Genomic DNA, 21,794 nt, shown 5'->3' on the forward strand with positions numbered 1-21,794 from the left:
ACGGTGACAAACTATATCGTAATTTTAATTGCATTTATATAGCGTTTACTACCCCATTGGGGTTTTAAAGCACTTTTTCAGCAAGTAGCCCGCTACACCGGAACCTAAAGAGGATTTGTGGTGAATTAGAATAGGGAAATATGAAATGAATTTGAGCGGTAGACAAGTTAGTCTGTTTTTTGGATTGAAAAGAATAGGTGGAGGGAGAGATGAGGGAAGGGTTTGCATTTATATAGCGCTTGCTACCCCTGATGACGTGTTGAAGCGCTTTTTTGGCAGGTAGCATGCTACTCCGGAACCCAACCAGGATTAGTGGGGATATTAGTATAGGGGACTATGAAATTCATTTGAGCAGTGGACATGCAAGTTTGTTATTTGTATTGGAAAAGGATAGTGGAGGGATAGAAGAGAGAAGGGTTCGAATTTACATAGCGCTTGCTACCCAGATATAGATGTTGGGCCTCTTTTTGGCGAGTTGCATTCTACTCTGGAACCCTAAAAGGATTAGTGGTGAATTAGTATAGGGATATATTACATTAATTTGAGCGGTGGACATTTTAGTCTGTTATTCAGATTGAAAAAGGATAGTGGAAGGATAGAAGAGAGAAGGGTTTGAATTTACATAATGCTTGGTATCCCTGATGAGGAGTTGAAGCACTTTTCGACGGGTAGCATGCTACTCCAGAACCAAAACAGGATTACTGGGGCTGTAGTACATAAATTCAAAGAGCTAGATAGCTAAACAAATCTCTCTACAGATAAAAAGAAAATTATGCAGTGGCTGGAATTTCCTATAGCAGCTGGCACACCCGCCAAACAGGCTATCTCATTTTCTTGAACAATAGGGGACTAACAGGATCCTTGGGTCTCCACCGTCAAATGCGATACAAGATGCCACTTTGACTTGCTTTCACCCAGTGAAGCTGCTGCATTTTGGATTCTTTGGACTGAAAGTTTTCATCAGAACGGCACCAGATATTTCTGTTATTAATATAAAGCATTAAAACTCTAGGTGAGTAAACGAAAGAGCTTCAATATTGTGTTTTTGGACCTAGTGAGTTGTATATCACTAGTGAAAGGGATTCAGTTGAGAGCCATGAAAGTGAAGTCTACCTGGAACTCATGTATAGAAGATTGCAGTAGTGCACAATATCCTATACGAACATTCGAGGCACTTGATCTTGTTTGTAAGAGTGCATCTCTATGCCAACTCCCTCTTTGCCCTCTCTTCTGAGATGGTCAATAGCACTTGAAACTGATGCGCACTCCGATGATGAACTGCCAATGAAACAAGATTCAGCCCACCAGAAAGTGGGCTACCAGTAGCAACCTATTAGAGAGAGACAAGAACGTAAAGGGTCAAGAAAGAAAGGACTCTACTCAAACAACCAAGAGGAGGAACACTTTGCAGACCTGGGCAACAGTAGCAGGAGACAGTAAGAGGAGCTCTGAAACAAAGCTGAAGAACGCATGGCAGCAGGAAACACTAGAAAATACCCTAAGCCCAGAGAGAAAGCTGAAAAACATTCAGAATCAGGTGACATTACAATGCAAACATGGCCAGGCCATGTAACTCCAAAATTCATGGGCGCGTGAGAGTAAAAGGCACTGGAGGCAAAGCGATAAGCTGTAAAATACCTGGCAGGAAGAGAAAGTGTAAAGCACCCAGGGGCCTGGCCCTAGCAAGGCAGCATCGAAAAACCTTCACCTCTACAAACCCATAGATACAGCTGCAGGATTCTGGGTAGCTTCAGGAAGTACTTATCGCCTCAGATGGAGCTGCAAATGACATTACAGCATGTGACGAAGCGAGACGCCATAACACCGCAGTGGACTCTGCATGCGCCCTTGTTTTCGGAAAAGTAACCACATAGGCCACCAGAGCCTAGGGATGAGGTCAGTAGCGGATCCTGGACGGAGTGCTGCGGGCGGCGGGGCGGTGGAGGGGCATGATGGGGGGTATACTTCGGCAACCGGCCGATCGGAGATAGGTAAAGAAAGAAATAAAACAACTTAAATTGCGCGCTGCAACACATTTGGCGTTGCAGTGCTGAGCAATTTAATTTGTATTATTTCTTTATCTAACTCCGAATGGCAGTATGCCAGACTTTACTACCCCACACCCTGTCCCTCCCGCACCCCGCCCCACCGCACCGCACTCCCTCTAGGATCAGCTACTGGATGAGGTTAAGAACACCAGGCAGCATTTGACAGTATAAATTATAAAGCAGTGAAAGAAGAGTTTAATCTGTAGATTATTCAGCAGATGGTGACCACATAAAACCCAAAAGCACACAAGTGTCAATGAGACGGACCATGCTTTAAGGTCTTAGTGCATTGCACCTGCCTGGTACAAGAGCGCCAGTTACACCCACTCCCTGGACATAAGGTGGAGGGGGGTGTGGAGGGAGCGGGGGAAGAATAAGATAGTAAGTGGACAAGAGAAACAGATGCACACTATTAACCAACCATAGAAAAGGAATTTTACAAAACAGGCCATCTAACCAACCAAAAGTGGTAGGCGTGTCCAAAGTGCCCGATAGCCCGCATGCCGAATACAGCATACCTCGCAGAGCAGCACATGCACTGCCCAGGCTCGGCCTAAAACTCTGTTATCCGCAAGTTACATCATGTGTAAGGATTATGTTACAGCCTCGTAAATGGAGTATTAGAGGGGCACCAGTGGGCTCCACGCAGAGACTAAACTACATTACTCTCTCCTATAAACGTTCTCACTTTGAAGTCAGGGGAAAGCAGGAAGACACAGCTTGACATTTGACCTCGGTCTTTGAACGCACAGCAAATGTGACGAGATAAGAACAAGATTTACAGGCCTGTTTACAGAAAGGTAGATCTTGGAAGAATATTGGTAAATAAGGTGTTAGCATGGGAAGGAGAAAGTGAAACTTCGGAGCTTAAGCCGGCAAATGAGAAGAAAGAAAACGTGAGTTACAAACCACAGAGCCAATGGCAAGTACCAGGCAAAAAAAATTCCCAGTTCAAATTTGTGAAATTCCCAAAGATGTCTTTCGCATACCACACAGCTGTGCTGACTGGTAGGCTGCGACCTAAAAACCAGGAAATTATTTGTAGTGGAATGCTATAACTCTAAAGGAAGTCGTGGTTTAATGATAAAAAAATAAATGGCATTGTCATTTACAATGCCAATAGCTTAATCTCTCGCAAATGTGAGACCTATTGCATTCGCACCCACACAAAGAGAGCCACACACACAGAGCCACACACACACACACGGATGTGGTGGATCTGGTGGTGGATGTGGTGGTGGTGGATATGGTGGTGGATATGGTGGATGAGGATGTGGTGGTGGATGTGGCTGTGGTTGATGTGGTGGATGTGGCTGTGGTGGATGTGGTGGTGGATGTGGTGTGTATGTGGTGGTTCACATCACTTCTCATCTCTCAGTGTGAGGGTTCACATCACCCCCCCCCCCCATCTCTCACTGCAAGGGTTCACATCACTCCTCATCTCTCACTGTGAGGGGTCACATAGCTCCCCCATCTCTCACTGTGAGGGTTCACACAGCTCCCCATCTTTCACTCAATAGGGTCTAAAGCTGTCCCCTCTGGCAGAGCGTCTTCCAGAGACGGCGGCTGAGCCTCAAATCACGAACATGCAAAAGTAGCGAGAAGGGTAATTTAAACTGCGGTTTGGCATTTCACAATCAGCAGCACACCTGCACCTCAATTTGCAATTTAATTTGATATTCAAAGCCTGCCTCCACTGGGGCAGACGTGGTAGTAAGTGCTGCTGTGAAGGATGACAGGCATGCAGGTGCTCTCCCAATCAGGACGTCTCCACTACTCCTTTCACCTTATGGGAGCCGCGCAAACCCTGAACCCTACGTCTCCACTGCTCCTGTCACGTTAACACACTGCTTTTTATAATGAGACACAAGACTGCTGCTGCAGGGCCACTCTTTGACTATCGTGTTGGGTGGAAGGTTTTAGGGAATGGGGTCTGTTGAATGTAGAACACTCGGTATCATACTCTGCTTAGCAATTCTGGGCACCGCCACTGGTCGTGCGCTATCCGCAATTAAATGAAAATCTTTCACACAGGGTCTAACGTCCACTGGGAGCCGAACACATATAGACAATACCCATTTACAAATGCGAATATACGGTCCGTGTAGTAGACACCTTATATTCCCAAAGAAACATTACTCACCTGTATAATAACAGGACTTAGGCCCGGCCGTAGAATAGTCTGGGGCAGAGCAGGAGTCACGTATTCTCTACCAATTTGTGTGGCTGTAATTACAATCAAAAACCCAATCCACTACATATCTCTCGTGCCTCCATCAACGTATACCGCCCTCTTATCCCAGACACTTACTCAGTCTTTAGGCAATCAGTTCTGTCATTATTCCGGTTTTATTTAATCGTTAAATCCGCTGTAATTGCCTGTAATGTGCAAATTATAAAATCAGTAATCTGCACTACCCATGAAACTGCGAATGAACGCTACTATGCTGGCTTAGACCTGCATGCACGTACCTCCTGTGTGCCCCAGCCGCGAATCCGGCGTCGTCCTTCTCTCCTGAATGCTATTGCGGAAGTGTGTATACCGCGCATGCGTTATATGCACATGGACACAGATTTCAACTAGACCGTAAATTCAACTTCCGCATTGAGCGCTCGAACTCGGCGGAAACGGATAAGGTGAACAATGTTAGCAAACATCTATACTTCACTCTTAATAATTCTGAATAGATATAACGTGAAACCACATCAAGCGATCGCGTGGTCATATGCGTGCCTATCTACGGGTTATCTCAAAAAGTAAGTGTCACACATCGTAATGCACCAAGAACAGTAGAAACGAAAGTGGAGAGACCCGACAAGTTCCTGAGCCTCTGTTTAGTTCACTCAGTCTAGGAACTAGAATCCCCTAATACAGCCTTTTGTGTGGTTGCTCATGATTACTGTTTGAGACATGTGGTGGAGCCCTTGTGTGAAATGACGCTCAAAAATGTGGCATCATTTAAAATATCACTTCCACAGTGTATGCAGCATACGGGGCAAAAGTGGATTCTGAGAAAACGTTCAAAAACGTGGTGTCGAATTGCGATCCGGTGACTGCAACCCACCCCTGCAAAACACGTTGAAAATGACTAAAACATGCCGAGACAAAAAAAAAAAAAAATCCGCCCACCGCCTGAATGACGTCACAAAGGGGCGGAGAGCGAAAAAAAAAAACCAAAAACAAAAAAAAAAAAAAAAAAATCGCCGGAACGCCCGCAAATCTGCTCCGGCAATGACGGACAGATCTCTCTTCCAATGGCTAGCCTCCATTTATGGAGTTAGCCAATGGAAGAGCAGGCGGGACACAGCCCCCGTACTGTTCTAACATAAGATTTCGCCTGCGCGAACGCTGCTGCGCAGCGGACGCCAGGCGAAACCTAAAAAGGTCTCTGTTGGGAGCAGCTCAAGAGATCTGTCGAGGAGTGAGGAACTCATTCAAACGTATGGACTGGGGAGGAGGAAGTCTGATGAGACAGTAATGGGAATGGGGCTATATTTAGTCTGTCTTTAATAAGTAAAGCTAGAGAACTAGGGTTAGACTGTTTGTGAAGAGTTTTGATGTAATAATTTATTTTTTGTTAATTTGTTTGCTTTCTGTTTTAATTTACTTTTGCATTTTTGTTTATTTTTCCTCTAAGGACATTTGGAAGTTTTTTGGCTCACCAGCACAATCAGTAACATATACCTTAACATCATATGCACAGGACAAATCAAATAGGGACTAAAAATAATGCATTAGACGAACGGTGATGGGAGGGTCCAAGGGGATGTTTAACGACCTACACAGCTACAACCCCCAATAAGGACAATTTATCAATACATAAGGTAGCTGTGGGTCTCAAACAAGAAGTAGACTGTTGACTAACTAAATGACTGACCTGCAGAAGAATGTTCAGATGTAAACATACATATAGACAGATTATATATATGTGAAAAAAATGTGACACTGACGGTCACACAGGTACTTTCTGAATGTGAAAGATACCCATCAGCTGTCGACCGGGAACGCCCTTGTCATCATCTGGGATCCTTCACACCAGGAAGGAGATGTTACCAACCATTGTCAAAGACATTTTTTTATTTAAACAATGTGTGTGTCCCAGTGAGTCCGAAAATGTAAGGACATGTGGTGACAACCGTTAAGCAGTGCGAGAGTATAAGTGCAAAAAAAGAAGTGTGATTTAAAATTGGAGAGAGAAAGGAAAAAGTTTTCATCGGTACCTTTCTTCTTCCAAATCAATAAAACCAGTGTGACATAGTAGTTTAAATAAATGTCTACTATGTTTTTAAGGTCAACATGTTTCTGCAGACTTACTGGACCCTAGCAGGTGTCCGCTGCTTTCTTCAGGACCGATGCCGCTACTGCTCATTCAGTGAATAAATTAAATATAATAAAGAAGAATATATCACCTGGAAGTCCTAGGTGTAATCATTCTCCTAGCTATGTGGTAGGAGACAAAAGCTCCATCTCACCCGGCTACGGCGCAGGTAAGTAGAGCACCGCTCTCACCGTCGGTTCTCCAAACGTCCCTCTGGGCCGTCTTTGGAAGGACGGCCCAGAGGGACGTTTGGAGTACCGACGGTGAGAGCGGTGCTCTACTTACCTGCGCCGTAGCCGGGTGAGATGGAGAGACACCCTGATCTATTCAGGACTGTATAATAAACATATATATATATACATGCAGGGCAGAACTAGTGAGCGGGTGCCTCTGAGACATTAACAGAGCAGAATGAAGTCAGTGTGCCTTGTTAAGGTACCCTAGGACGGCAGGTGAAAAATGATGGACTCTGAACCAGTTATTGATCCATGAAAAAAGAGGATGTTGAAAGTGATGCAGTACATTGTAGGTAGGTCAGGAAGGCAAGGCATGCTGATGACAGAGGGCACCGTAGTGCACGAGGAAAAGAAGACATGGCGGGAAGCATGTGCCGGGACTCCGGGATTTGGAGATAAAGGTGAATATGTGAAGGTGTGCTGTGAGGGTGGGGAAGGGATGCGGGCAAGGACAAAGCGCAATACCAAAAAGTGTAGTTTTTACACATTGGACAACGACAGAATTAGAATAAAGGAAAGGAAGACAAGGATATGAAATGGATGTAAGAATTCAATAATGGCTGAATGTACAGCAGGAACAATAGACATAGCAGGCACGAGGTGGAGCCAGCACAAAAATCAGACATACTTTTGACCGGTGTGTAAAGAAAAAAAACTGCTCCTCTGGGACACAAACTGAGAAGTGGAAAGGGGAAGAACGTGCGAGCACATGCTAGCCAGTGATGCAGCAGACACAAACACGCGAAAAGGAAAACACACAGTGCCCTGGGATGAGATTTACCACTGGTCATGAAATAATATGGCCAGGGGACTTTATAGACATTCTCACCCTACAGCAGAGGTGATCCGTTGATGCGGGGGGGGTGGAGGCAGGAAGAGAGTGAAGTGGCTGTTGGTATTAGAATACCAGTTAAAATTGAGAGCTGGATATCTGCATCATATTACGCAGTAGTGTACATTCTAAGAGATTTTCAAAAGGACACGGTGCACTTTGAATATTTAGATGTGATCAAGAAAGGCAATGCTAAATTTGGGGGGGGGGGGGGGGGGGGGGGGGGTTCTGATTCCTCCTGAAAGAAGATCCTTTGATAGACAAGGGAATGCAATATGAACCTAGGGCTCGAGAGAGTTGAACCAATAATGCTGGTGTTAGAGAGGGCCTACCTAGAATATTGCCAGGGTATCATACATGATTTAACAGGGATCTGACAAAAACACGGTAATATTGTCTGTCCAAAGGCACACTCAGGTTGAATATGGTCCACCTCTTCTCATCAATGTTGAAAAAATAAGCCAAATTTTAAACTCAACAAAATACCATTACATTGGTGAGCCCAGCCTCAGAGAAAAAATATGTACTCCAAGGCATAGTTGTACACATAGAGGTTCACTCCTCTCAACTGGAAGTCACACCAGATTGTGATACAATGGATATAAACACAAATGACTTGGGAGCTTATTGTGCAACACTTGCTTGGACTCCTCTTTCGGCGTTGTCATTAATTAATGACACCCTATGGTGTTGTAGAAGTATGTCCAGCAAATCTGAACATCTCCATGGCAACCCTTCAATCTATAACACCGGTTGTTTGCAAGAAACTCCAATACCGAACTGCATCTGAGCAAATGTTGTTTCCAATGAGTCTCACCAAACCCGCAACTGAAGTATTCCTTGTAATCTGCTATTACGCATGTCTCGAAGAAGTATAAATCGTCAGGGTATACATTTCTTTCTGATGAGTGGATGCACACCTGACTCGGCCATAGGTAACACTGTGAGGAAGAAGCACTCAAGTACTCAATTCTTAGTTCCTCCTGCTTTTGACACATGGAAGAGTGTAGCTCTTCTGCCACTGAAGCATGCACCTGCATTGGCATTCCTGGGCCGGTCACTGCGAGTCTATGCAGAAATGTGGCAAACTTCCCTAGTGATAACACAAATAATTTTCAAGAAGAACTGAAAGAAGGTCTTTTAGATTCCAGTCAAATAATTAGTGTGGCTGTTGAAAGCTCCAACCAGGTTGTGAATTGCCATTCTCCGCGCTTTGCTTTAAAGAGCTTTACATGGGATGTTTCGAGAGCTGGCTCTTTAGCAAATCTATCAGCAATTCCTCCAAGGATATTGTCTACGATGTATGTCACCCATCTCCAAGATGTAGATTTTTGCAATCCAGTGACACAGAAAAAAACAGATGTTTATACAATTTGCTCTAGGAAAAAGATCACTTCTGTAAAAAAGCTCTACCTTTTGGCCTGGAATCTGCCCATTGAGCCTTCTCCAAATGAAGCCCATCTAAGGAATAAAAATATTTTCAACTAACCATAATTAGATATTGTTGGAACTCGCCCTTCTTGCAGGGTCATCCCCAAACTTTTTGCTTCTTCCTCCCTTATTTTTCCTAACCCGTGGATGTTGGCAATAGGACTCTGCGCACTTTACCACTGCTGATCAGTGCTAAAGTGCATATGCTCTCTGTGTAAATTGTTATTGTGATTGGATATACATGATTGGCATATTTGTATCACCAAGAAGTCCCTAGTAAAGTGCACTGGGTGTGCCAGGGCTGGTGATGACAAATGCTACTAGTGGGCCTGCAGCACCGATTGTGCCACCCACACGAGTAGCCCTAAAATGGTGTCTCGGGCCTGGCACTGCAGTGCCTTTGTGCAGTCTAGGAATTGCCATGTCCTCCTGGTCAGTGTCCCCACTGATCAGGCCTAACCCTTCCCTTTTCGTGCACATTAGCCACCCCTATGGAAGGCCCAAGGTACCCCCCTGGGCAGGGTGCAGTGTATGTAAAAGGTAGAGCATGTACTAGTGCAGGTGACATGCTCTGGTAGTGAATTACAGCCATTTTCGTCTTTCATTATTGTAAGGCTATCTTGCTCCATAGATTAACATGGGGGATGCTGGCTACAGTGGCTTCCAGTATTTCTTCCCATAGGAACAAGATAGGACATAAGTATCTAGTATCCCTGAACTCAGAATTTAATAACTCATCTTTTAGGAAAGGTTTTTTTTTAATCCTGTGTTTGAGAACAGCACTTTTAGAAAGTTGCTGTTCTCTTGTCTGACCCTTCTGTGTGCCTTGGCCTGTTTGTGTATTGACTGTCTGGTTTGAGAGTGACAGGGGCTGGGGATTCCCCACGAGGCTGGCTGACTCAGCCCTAGGCTGAATGACTGCATTTGCAACCTGAGTGGTGGGAGGAGTTAGCACCTGGGCCTGAATAGGGCTGTGCCTGCCTGCCACAATGCTGGCTCCACCTCCTGCTGGGCGTCTGACGACCCTGCCCCTCATTCTGAAAGGAAAGGAGAAGCCAGGAAAAGAAAGTACTCAAGAAACACCCAGAACTGGTTCAGACCGGGCTCAGGGCCCACATGCACAAAGAGAACAAAGACTTTTAGGGGTATAAGTACAGGACCCCTGACAACAGAAAATTAGATCATCCTGGAATCAAGAAGGAACCTCTGCCAAGGAGAAAGCTGAATCTGAAGAAGGAAGACTGTCCTGCTGTTGATCTGCTGGACTGACCTGTTGCTTTGCTGCCAAGGAGAGGGCAAGGACTTTTCTGTTGTGCTATGTCCCCTGTCTTGAAGGAATCTCCAAGGGCCTGAGAAGAGCTGGCTCCTGTTCTGAAGTCCCAGGAACAAAAGGACTTCACCCCCAACTTCCCTGAACTCTACTGAGAGAGTTCTGTCCTTCCTAGAGTGCTTGATCTAGTTGTGGGGCCTCTGTAAGTTGTACCTGTGCTGGGAAGCTTGAAACTAAGCTTGAGAGACTTTTGCAATTGAAAAGTATTGCATCGCTCGCTGCGGAGCGCATCCCCGACAGTGCGAGAAGTTTCCCGCCGCTACGAAGGGCGAGATCGTCGCAGTGCCTGTGGCCGCTGTCAGAGCCGTCGCATCCTTCGTTTGCGGGACGCACCCGATCGGTGCGGGAAGCCTAACATCGCTGGGAGTGTCGTCGCAGAGCCTGTCGTCGCTGGGTGAGATCGCCGCACTGCTTGCTTGCGGACCGCATCACGTCGCTGCGAGTGTCGTCGCAGAAACCATCGCGTCGAGGTGCTGCGAGAGAGAAGAAGACCGCTGGTCCGCGCATCGTCGCCCCGGAGATCGTCGCACCTCCAAAGATCTTTTCATTGTGCCTTTGCGAGAACAAACTTCCTACGGAACCTACGCACCGGAATCCATACAAGTGGCCTTCCTCCCCATACAGACCGGATTCTTCGCAACACGCCCGCTGCTGCAGCGGGGCTGTCGCATCGCCTCCCCAGGGTCTCAGGAGCAGCGCATCGCTTGTTTTCCACCGCACCAGCTTCTGCTTTTGGAACTTTGGCGCAACTAAAAGGTACTGTGAGTAAACGTGACGCAACTGTGAACTTTTCACGCAACTGTGGATTATTTTATCGCAACTTAAAGAACTTACATTACAACCTTAAGAACTCTTTTGAAACCATATTCTTGAACTGTGTATGTTGGATTTTTGTCGTTTTGGTCTTGTGTAGTTTAGATTAAATACCTTTATTTTTCTAAACTGTCGTGGAGTCAGTTTGTGGTGTTTTCACTGTGTTACTGTGAGTGTTGGTACAAATACTTTATAAAGAAACAAAAACTCCTTATCCTGAACTTTACAATCAGTTTCTATTGTTGTGTCTCATGAAGAGACATTTCCCAGATGGGAGAAGGGGTACAAATACTTTACACATTGCCTCTGGAATAGCCTTGACTGCTCGTGCCAAGCTACCTAGAGGGTGAGCAGGGGTTATCTCAGAGGGTTTCCTCCTTACCCTGACTAGAATCAAGGGTCCCTATTTGGACAGTGGTACCTACCTCTGCCAACTAGAGACCCCCAGTTCTAACAGATATTTAGCTATTAAAGGATGCTCCTTACCAAAAAGCAGTGCTAGACATAAGAAACAGCCTTTCTTCTGCAACAGCTGTGTTTGCACAACAACGTTTCAACACTGACACACCTCTGTTAAAGATCATGCATTTCCTTAGAGCAACCTTGAATACTCGAAAGGAAAAGATGGTTTCTTCCCACGCGAAACTGGGGTCAGATTCTTCAGAAGTCACAGTTACTAAGCAGCTTAAATGGAGTTTTTTCCACCCGGTACTTCTGCTACAGACTATTGTGAAGGAAACTTCCCTAATGGAATGAGGAGCCCACATGGATCTCTTCAAGATTCAATGCACCTGGTCCTGGAAGGTATTTTTATGCAAGAGCAACTTGCTGGAACTCGGAGATGAGTATCTAGCACCTAAAGCTTTGCTTCTATTAATCAAAATTAATTCTGCCTTTATTCAGACAGACAAAACAACTACCATGTACAAGCTTAATAAGCAATGAGGAACAAAGTGAAGAGCTCTGGGCCGGATATATATATTGATGGAGTAGGGATACACTGTTGTAACAGTGAGAAGGTCCCTCCCTGTCAATATAGTGGTCTGTCCACCAAATTAAATTGCGGGCACCCTTAAGTTTGGCCATGGCGGAGAATATGCTATCTCCGCCGTGGCCAAACTTCTCCGATGAAACTAGGGAGCAAGGGTTGTCGGAGCAATGGCTACATGTGCACCCACCCAATATAATTGGGCGGACATGTAGTCATTTTTTACTGTTCCTTACAGCCAGGTAAAACTGGTGGTAAGGAACACTAAAAACATTCTAATGCTTCACCCATCATAGGAGAAGCCTCCAATAGTGAGGGGAGCAATACTTAGTTTGAGGATTTTACTTTTGATATGAAAAAAAGATTGTTTGCTGCATTGATGCATCCTTCTGATGCAGCCCTGCAGCAAACAACAAAATGCATTGACGGGAATCGCCGTGATGGCGGTTTCAGCCAATCCCTTTATAAATGACCGCCAGCTAGACAGTCATTTAGAAATCAGGCGGGCCGTCCTTCCACCAGGGGAAACGGAAATTTTGAATCAGGCCCTCTGTCCCTGCAGGTATAGAGCATGAGAAATGACTGATAGTCAAGAACCTGCAAATCCTTGCAGTTCAAATTCTACATGCGGACAACGTGGAAGTGGATGTTCTCAGCAGTTCAAAATTCAAAAATACCTCAAGAGATTTCTGAATAGCAAAGTGCACCGCAATGTCTTTTCTGACTGGGGAGTTCGTCAAATAGATATCTTTATCAGGAAACACTTATACCTCCACTCCAGATTTAACAACCAGATTCGTTTGATGAACTGGCCAGGGTACTTTTTCTGTGTTTTTCCTCGACTTCCACTGATCTCAACACTTCTGATCAAGTAAATGAAAGTAAAGGTTATTCTTTTAGCATTGGAATGGGTGTCAGGTGTGTTTTCCAGACTTTACTGTCACCTTCTATACCCCAGCCAACCATCCATCTCTCTTCTTGCTCAAGGCGGTCTCAGACTTCAACATTAATCAAACTTTATTGCTGGGCACAGTTTCCTAAGAACATTCCTCTCAAGGAAGAAATGTCTGCACAAGCTAGATGTTAGGAGAGCCTTCAGTTTCTACCTGGACAGGAGCCGTTTAGAATGACTAAACAGCTCTTTGACATTTTTGGGCCCATTTGCATAGTTTGAATGGTTTCCTTCATTAACCTATGTTATAGAAAGGTAATGAGCACCAGCCTATAAACCAAATTTAATTCTGCGATATCTCACCTTAATACAACTTGCACATAAAAATCTATAATGTGCCACCAGAATACTCTGGCAAAATAATTAATGGCTGAAATATGGAGATGGGAAGTTTTTACTTTACTTAACTCCACTTACAAATAGGTACTTTGACATTATATATCTTCAAGGTATGTAGCTGTGGAGTTAAGAATAGTAAATCTATACTTACATATGTGCACTTAGCTGCTCCATATTGTTCTCCGGAGTATTTTAGCCACGATATTCCGGTACCGCAATATTTTGGCTGTCGATATTTTAACACACTTCCCATTCTATGCGGTGATAAGCTGTCACTGTACACATACTAAGAGTTGCTCTAATCTCAGACAGTCTCCGGGCAGTGATTTGGAGATCCATTCATACGTTCACCAAGTATTACTCTGTGCATTTAGACTCCAGAGCAGGCCGCCTTTTGGTTAGAACTGTTTTTGTGCAGCCTGTTCTGTCAAATGATCCTACTGTCGTCATTTTTAGCATCCTGATGTGCAGCATTTGCTCAGAGCGATGGACTTATGCTGTATTAAATATTTTTAATTATGAATGAAGATACCATGAAGGGCAGTAAAATGTACTTACTTGTAGTCCTAACCAATCTTCAGTGAGGTATTAAACATTGCACACTCCTCCACAGTGTCAGAATCAGTGTGATCACATATAAGGTGATCAACTGTCCGTAAATTTCACGGACCGTCCATTATTTTAGTATGATGTCACAAGGCATCCGTAATTTGAGGTCCCTAAATTACGGATGCCTTACAGACAGGGTTGGATTGGGATTGAAAATCGGCCCGGGCACGCAATAAATAAATAAATAAAATCGGCCGACATTTGCATAATCACTCTTCAAATCACTGCTATGGCGTAATCATATAAAGAAAACTTTAGGAGGGGGGGGGGGTAAAAAAAATGCACGCGTTAGTTTACAGTGGTGAAGCAAGTTAGTCCACTTCTGCTCAGGCCCCCTGCCCCCACTCAGTATGTGCACACATTAATGGGCCGGCCAGCGAGCAAAGGGGATGACACCTCTGCCTGTTGCTAAACGGAGGTAATGAGCGCCCATTTGTCTTTAGAAAGGCCACTCAGACACCTACTGGGCCGCTGGTTGTATTCGAACAATCGAGACACCGCCCAAATGGCCACCCCAGACTTCTCAAAAAAGAGGCCTACAGCAGCACTCGGACACCGGCCCCTCTGGCATTGCCCGAATGCCAGCGTTACCAATCTGACGGTGCTTACAGACATCATACTAAAATCGAAATGGGAGATTTCAGTAAGGTATGCGGTTTCCCTACGAGAGGCCCCCGAGTGAAAAGTTTTCACTCGGGCCTCTCACACCTATCTTTCAAACTGTAGATGCTGCCTGCAGCGGCTCCTCCTGGACCTCGCGCAGACTGTGGAGTGGCCCATTGACATTCTGAGAGTACAGCTGATTAGCACCGATAGAATGACAATGGGCCCAATTGTAGTGATAGCATGCGCCTAACAATTTACTGGTGAAGATAGCTGACGACAAGGGTTCTACAGCAAAACTGAAAAATCTGGCTTTTCTGAACGATAAATTGGGAGGATTGCAGCAGCGGTTGGAAGAGGAGGTGCAAGCTGGCGTGACCCTGGAAGGCTTGTTGCTAAGTTCTCAATTTCTGAAGGGCTTCCTTGCGGGGTATGTGGTGGCCTAGCTCCGAGCCTCAGCTGTCCCAGGTTTTGCTATTGGTGCCTGCACCGGGATCTATGCAGCTCAGAACTATGCTGTTCCGAACGCCGAGCAAACTACTATCCGTGATTACCTTAGCTCTTTCAAGAAAGGGCGGCCAGACGAGCAAAGCACCCCAGTTGTTGCAGATCTCATGCTGCTAACCTTAAACCACCTGCACAATGAAATATGTGCACACCTTCTTAATGAGAGAATTGACTCAGAAAGGTGTTTGACAACTCAGCCGGTCCGCTCACACACTACGAATTAGACTTAGTTTGGGGGTCTATACTGGAACTAAGGAGCCTTTTGATTTCCTTTTCTGACCTGAAGACTCTTAAGATAAAGTTGTACTATTTTAATAGTTGATGTATAAAGAAAAATGTGGCTTTATTTCAGCAGAAATCTTTCATAATGGAAAGCGTACATTACTTCAACTGGTTTCCAAAGGTCAAGTTGTTGATGAAGCGTTTTCTTAAATTTGAAAGAATCTCCGAATTGCAAAGCAGATGAAGGTGGGTCTACTTCAGCCAGGTTTGTACTCTGCTTCTCAATGCTACGAGGTCTCTGCTGCAGTGTTTTCGTTTGGGAACATATCTTCTGTCGCCTAGTTTCTTGAGAATATGGTTCTGTAAGAGGCTGCAAATAAGAAACCCTCGTGCTCTATACTCTGCAAGTGATTTGGTGCCTTTACTTTATTGTAGCATTGAAGTTTTGGGTCGAATTTCGAGGTCTTCAGTTTGAAGTCTTTAAGATTTAGGACGGACTGTATTAAGGTTGGCCCAGAATTATCACCACTATCTGCATGCTTACCAAACAAAGTGTATTGTTCCACAGGTCTGAATTTGCTATAAAATGTGATGTTCCTTTCTTGCTCTGCTTAACAAATTATGTAGAGAACTTACTAGTGACAGCATGTGGTGTGCCTTCTCCTGCATCGGACTAAGGCAATGCATTCCACTTTTGTCTTGGCACCATGCTGGAGAAAATAAAATAACTAACAGCGTTTTCGATTTCAAAATAGAAATAAAAAAATACTATTTCATGTTTATTGTTACATTAGCACAAATCTTGATTGCAGAAAAGGCCTAATGTTGCTTTGCAAAGCTGCGCACATACTGGAAAAACTGTGGAGTCCACGATTGTCTCAACCTCATATAAACTTATTTTGACTTGTATTTACTTTGGGTGTCTATTTACTTACTTAAATATTATTGTGCCACCTCCTCTGATATGTCTGTAAAACATATGTTTTATCCCACATTTTTGTCCTGAATTGTGACCTTCCGTCCTTAATTTTGACCCTTTGTCCTGAATTTTTACACTGACCGTCCTGAATTTACACCCATGCCAGTTGGTCACCCTAATCACAAATGATGTCAGGAACCTGAGGGTCCACCAAAAAAACTGAAGTAACACCAGAGCAGGGCATGATGGGATGCTCCTTTAAAGGAACAGCCGCACATTATAGCTCTATGAAGCAGGTAACTATCTAGGTCCAGTACCATCATCTTCTTTCATTATTTCCTTTGAAAATGTTCTTAAACAGTAATTTCAGCAACACAGTATTGCATTTTATAGCCGATTTACCTTTTTTTCAATGAAAAATCAAATGACAGTCAATGTTGCCTTGTTGCCTCCTGTTAGGGTTAAAACATGCATTTACATTTTTGTAAAAACCAATAAAATCGCATAAATTTGCAGATCTATACAGCGTTTGTAGAAAGTCATCTTGATGGATTACAAGTGACTATTCAACCCGTAACATTTTACACATGTATATTAGTTTGCAAAGATAGGGGAGCTGCCAATTTAAATGTAAGAGCCTAGCCTTGTCCCATCATTATAGCGTACTTTTGTAAAGGTGTGTCTGTGTGTTCTTTGCCACAGCCCCGAGGAGACATAATAACGAAAGCAAACAGGGCTCGGCTTAATTGCTAAAGTATACAGCATTAGCATGTTACTGCAAGGCACATGGGAGGGAGCAAGAAGGAATGGATAGAGGGCTATAATTGTAAAGTCCCTCAAGCAGTTCAATGGAAGGCCTTGAGTTAATGGAGAGGGATACACTGAAACATCCAATAGCAATAGGTGAGAAATAAATAATTCACTAGGCTCAGTCAAAACATGACTGACTGAGTCTCAAGGCAACTATGTAAAAGAGACGGTCAAAGAAAGCCGATGCTGAAAGGGAGGGAACGAAAGCCCGTAGTTCTCTTTTGCAGCAGTACTAAAAACCTAGACCTAAAAAGGGTAATTGGAGAAAGTGAGAAAAAAGATGAAAGAGACGCGCAGGGGTCCCAATGCGACGGAGCCATGAAGGCACGGGGATACCAAGGGCAGCACAGTGGCAAGAGGTGCTCCTGTGACTACCAAGGGGCTCAGAGGCAGTGGGGGTTGGTAAGAGTTAGAAAGATAACTAGTGGTTCTAGTCACTCAGATGGCCGCTCCATGAACAGGGCCGGCTTTAGGGCTGGTGGCTCCAGGTGCCACAATCTTTTTGCTCCCCACCTTCACGAATTTCCTCACCACACCCGCTCAACAGTTCCCTTCCCTAACATAGATGTTATGTTTTTATAGCGCTACTCATAGCCCATCCACACTCAGTTCCGTGATCTGCAGGATCTATGTAGCAGGCACAGGAACTCTCTGAGCTACTTTAGGATGAGTCAAAACTGCCACTAGACAAAACGTTGATCTCTCTCCAGCAGGAACATTAATCACCAATTATCTTAACATTTTTATTGGCGCCTGAAAACTACAGGACGCACAAGGAATTCTGCAACATGTACTTTTAAACCCATAAAGGTAATTCTAAACACAGCGCCTGCCCCTCACCCTCACCAAACGTGACAGCGCGAGGTGAGCCTACACCGGTCGCAACTCCCTAAAGCCGGGCCTGTCCGTTACAGGCAGAGGAGAGGGGTCCATCTAACAGGAGAGATTCTGCAGATACTAAGACGTCGAAGTGACAGTGGAGTTTCGATCACTGCAGGCAGGTCCAGTAAGAGCATGGAGTAAGGGGCAGACGAGGATCTGAAGGGTGGGAAGGGGGGTACGGTCACCGCGGGTGGTCTCAGCAGCAGCTTTGGGTCAGTGACCGCAGGGTGTCTCATGACTAACCAAAGGGAACTAACTGATGCTGCCAGCGGGGCCTCCCCGTGGCAGCAGAGGGACCCGGCTCGGCGCTCCAGTGGCAGCACGCTTACCTGCAGCGGATAGGAAGGCACCGGGTGCTGGGCTCTGATTTCCGTCCCTTATATACAGCACCTCCGTCCCTTGGATCACTGCCGGGCCCGGGTGTCCCAGGCTCAGACGCTCCGTGCAAGGCTGATAACAAGCTGGCCCGGTCTCCGGAAAAATGGAACACAAAAGCCCTGTGTCCGTGCACTGCCGGGGTCACTTGATAAGAGATCACGTGTGCCCCACCCCTTGGGTGGCCCGTGGCACTTCCCCCATTCTGATGGAACAACTCCCACCGCCTACAAAGGCACCGCCCTGCTCCTGCGGCACGGCGCCCCGTGCTCAAGGGATGGAGAGGCTGACAGCGGTGCACGGCCCAGTGCACTCCCCGTGCTAGTGCGGGAGCTGAGCATTAACTTCCGTCCTCATGGAACGCTTCCTAGACGGCAACAACACGAAAGCAGCAGCAGCACCACTCACTGCTCGTCTCAGTGGAAGGGAAGGGAGCCCTCTGCTGGACGCTGGGAGCATCTTGAATGCTCTGTTCCATGCATATTCTTCATGTATGTCTTTAGTTTTCTTCAATCCGTTATTAAGGTTTATTATCAGATGTCCCAGTTTCTCACAGCATGGTTGGCTGTTTTGTACTTGCTTTCAGGTATATACCTTTCCTAGGCCTTGACATGTGCGTGCACGCTTGGAGTTCAGCTTCCTGTGCCGATCCAGTGCAGTCTCTGTGGGAAGCAGAACTTCCCCACAAAAAAGCATTGGCAAAGCTAATAGGTATCACCTACACAAGAGCTATTGGCTTTGGCAATGCGTTTTTTGCCATGTTGTACACCTGTGTGGCTGCTGTTCAGCATGGCTAAAAGATAGTGGCATGGACTATCCTAGAGTGGAGTGGAGGGAGAAGAGTGTCGTAGACTGGAATTGTTGACGTAGAATGCTGACTCAGTTACTTACCGGTAATGTTCATTACTCCGAGTCATAGTCTTCCACGTCACAGTCACATAGGAGCACCCATGTTCTAGACACAGCATTTACCCATAAATTCAAAAGGTCCTCACCCAATATGGCTGCCTGACAGGAAGTACCTGTCACCTGGCCCATAAGGGAGGGACCAACACAGGAAACATCCTGAAATACAAAAGCAGAAACTAAAGAAAAGACAAGAAATTAGTTTGTCCCCCCTCACCACCAAGGGCGGGTGGGAAGGAATATGACTCTGACGAGGAAGACTATGACTCGGAGTAATGAACACTACCGGTAAGTAACCGAGCCATTACCATCCTCTTCCGTCTTCTTCGTCACAGTCACAAAGGAGCGTATACCCAAGCGCCTGAGGAACAAAGAAACAGACATCCAGGATGCCAAGGAAAAAACAATGTGGACAAGCACAACCAGTGAACAGCCGCAAGGATGGCGGAGCCAAATTTCCCAGAAGACCCACACCCAACCGCAAAGAAACTGGAGAAAAAGACACGTGGGGAGGCCCAAGACGCCGAAGCAGAAAGTACCAATAAGGAGGCCCCTAGAGAGAAACCCAGGAGGAAGGCACACACTGAGTGGAATGACCCCGAATGACTGGGGAAAGAGAGACCCCCGGAAGCAGGAAAGCCAATACCAACCAAAAAGGGACACAAACCCACAACTCTGAGAATAAAAGGCTCAAGCCGACCCTGAGAGAAAGAGCCACATGCGCAACTAACTGAGCCAGCCGAGCAGAGAAGCGGACCAAACCCAACGGGAACAGAGGCCTGCGCAGGACGACAGCCCTGCAGGGCAACCCCAAGGGTGACAAGAAAAAACCCACCAGGCGCAGGGAGGCCACAAGCCAAGGTATCACCAGAGCCCAAGGCAAACCAGGCAACGGAGCCGTAACCCCACCCCAAAGACGGGCAGCCGAGGACACAGAGGAGAAGGACCGGGCAGGACGAAGGCCCAGGTAGGCAGGGAAGAAAAGCAAGAAGAGGATGACAAGCAAACGATAAGCACCCCCAACGGCGCCCAAACAGAAAGCATGAGCAGAAAGCAAAGCATGAAGAACCAAAGTAAGATCCCCAAGAGGGAACAGGCGAAGAAACAACAGGCCATCGCAGGAAAAACCGCACAGAAGGCAAGAAGCCAAGGAACCAAGGGAGACGAGAGAGGACCCCCGGAGAGCCGAAACGGCGGACCACTGGCAGTGGAGACCAGAGAAACACAAACTGCTCCAAAGGACTCAAGCAAAGAACCCTGCCACAGGCAACAGTGAGAAACCCAGTGAAGAAGAAAACCGCCAGTGATGGCCTCAGACCCCAAGGGTACTGCACAAGGAATAAAAACAAACCAAGTGCAGAGGGAGCCAGGGCTACCAGAGACACAAGACGACCATAGAGCCACAGCTCCATGGTCGAAACAGTCCCTCAACCATTGACCGGAAACAGCAAATCAGGAAAACACCTGAAAATGAACACATAATCAGTGGAGGAAGTACTGTGACCTGAAACCCCAGGGCACAACAACACCGCCATCAACTTCCAAACCCCCAACGCCAACCGGCTGAGCGCCAGACGAAACAGGAGAGGAAAGCGGAGTGGATATGGGCACATGCACAGCGGGAACTACCACATAGGAGCAACTGCCAGGAAGGAGGAGGGGACACCAAGGCCAGCGAGGCACCAACACCCAGCGCAAGGAAGAAGGGTGGAAACCATGGCAGAAGAGCAAACTGAAGGGATGCAAGAGAACCAACCAGGGCCACCTGAAGCACCCTGCCCGGACCAGCCGAATCGCACACAACCCAACAGCGCAGAATAAAAAAGAGGAGAGCGAGTGCCCCCCAAAGGCGAAGGAGGCACCGGTCACGCAAAGACCGGTCAGACCTGAACCCCACACGTCCACAGGAGAAGGCCAAAGGGCACAGGAGCAGCGAACACAGCAGCCAGCACCACCCTAGACGAGGACTTCCAGCGAAAAGCAGGGAACCAAGAACCCTGAGCCGAAAGTGAAGCGCAGGAGAAGGGCGCACATGGGCAAGCCACAACAACGCCACAACCACCAGGACCAAAGACAGATGAGGAAAATGCACCAGATGACCCGAAACAGCGACCTGCGAGAGCCGATGCCACCAGAGGCATAAGACCTACCAATGAGTGAAAACCACTGGTAGAACTAAGTACCCCAGGATCAAGTATTAGACCCCCCAGGGGAGCCAAGGCTGAACTAAACACCAGAGGGACAGGCGGCAACCCAAAGGGGAGGATACAAAAAGGAGGAGCCGTGGCAGGGGAAGTCGGCCCAAATCCCCATTAGCAAAGTGTACGATCAACCAAAGGCGCTGAAAGACAACGTTTGTTGCCCAACTCAATGGCACACACAACATCGACCTTGGAAGGACGAAAGGCGGGCCCTCCGGGACTGGAACCTGTGACCAAGAGGTCGAATACAGGCCTCAGCAGTGGATTCATAAGTCCACCGAGTCACCAGCCCCTCACCACTGGTAGCCCGCAGCACCAGGAATAAACTGGCGGGCACACAACCAGCATAAAACTAGGCCAGACCATGCAGCATCCAGGGTAAGAACATCAACACCTCTGAAAGAGAGGATGACCGAGAACAGACGAGAGCATGAGTTCAAAGGTCGTACGGCTGTAGGCACCAAAGGGCCAA

At 46.4% G+C, this 21,794-nt stretch overlaps 1 protein-coding gene and 1 pseudogene across 2 annotated transcripts in view; one reads left to right on the plus strand and one right to left on the minus strand.

Moving 5' to 3' along the window:
• Positions 1-18,597, minus strand: part of GM2A (ganglioside GM2 activator) — a 46,437-nt gene extending 27,840 nt beyond the window's left edge. The window contains exons 1-2 of one of the 2 annotated variants that reach the window (XM_086931279.1): positions 18,170-18,597; positions 16,551-16,600 (exon numbers count right to left, since the gene is read on the minus strand). The gene's annotated coding sequence lies outside the window, so the exon portion shown is untranslated. The remainder of the gene's footprint in view (positions 1-16,550; positions 16,601-18,169) is intronic. The other variant, XM_086931278.1, reaches the window with a different exon arrangement.
• LOC147702611 (SLC35A4 upstream open reading frame protein pseudogene) lies at positions 14,528-15,231 on the plus strand (annotated as a pseudogene).
• Positions 18,598-21,794: the final 3,197 nt, after the last annotated feature.

Source organism: Lissotriton vulgaris, chromosome 7 (genome assembly GCF_964263255.1).
Source record: "Lissotriton vulgaris chromosome 7, aLisVul1.2, whole genome shotgun sequence".
Classification (NCBI taxonomy): domain Eukaryota; kingdom Metazoa; phylum Chordata; class Amphibia; order Caudata; family Salamandridae; genus Lissotriton; species Lissotriton vulgaris.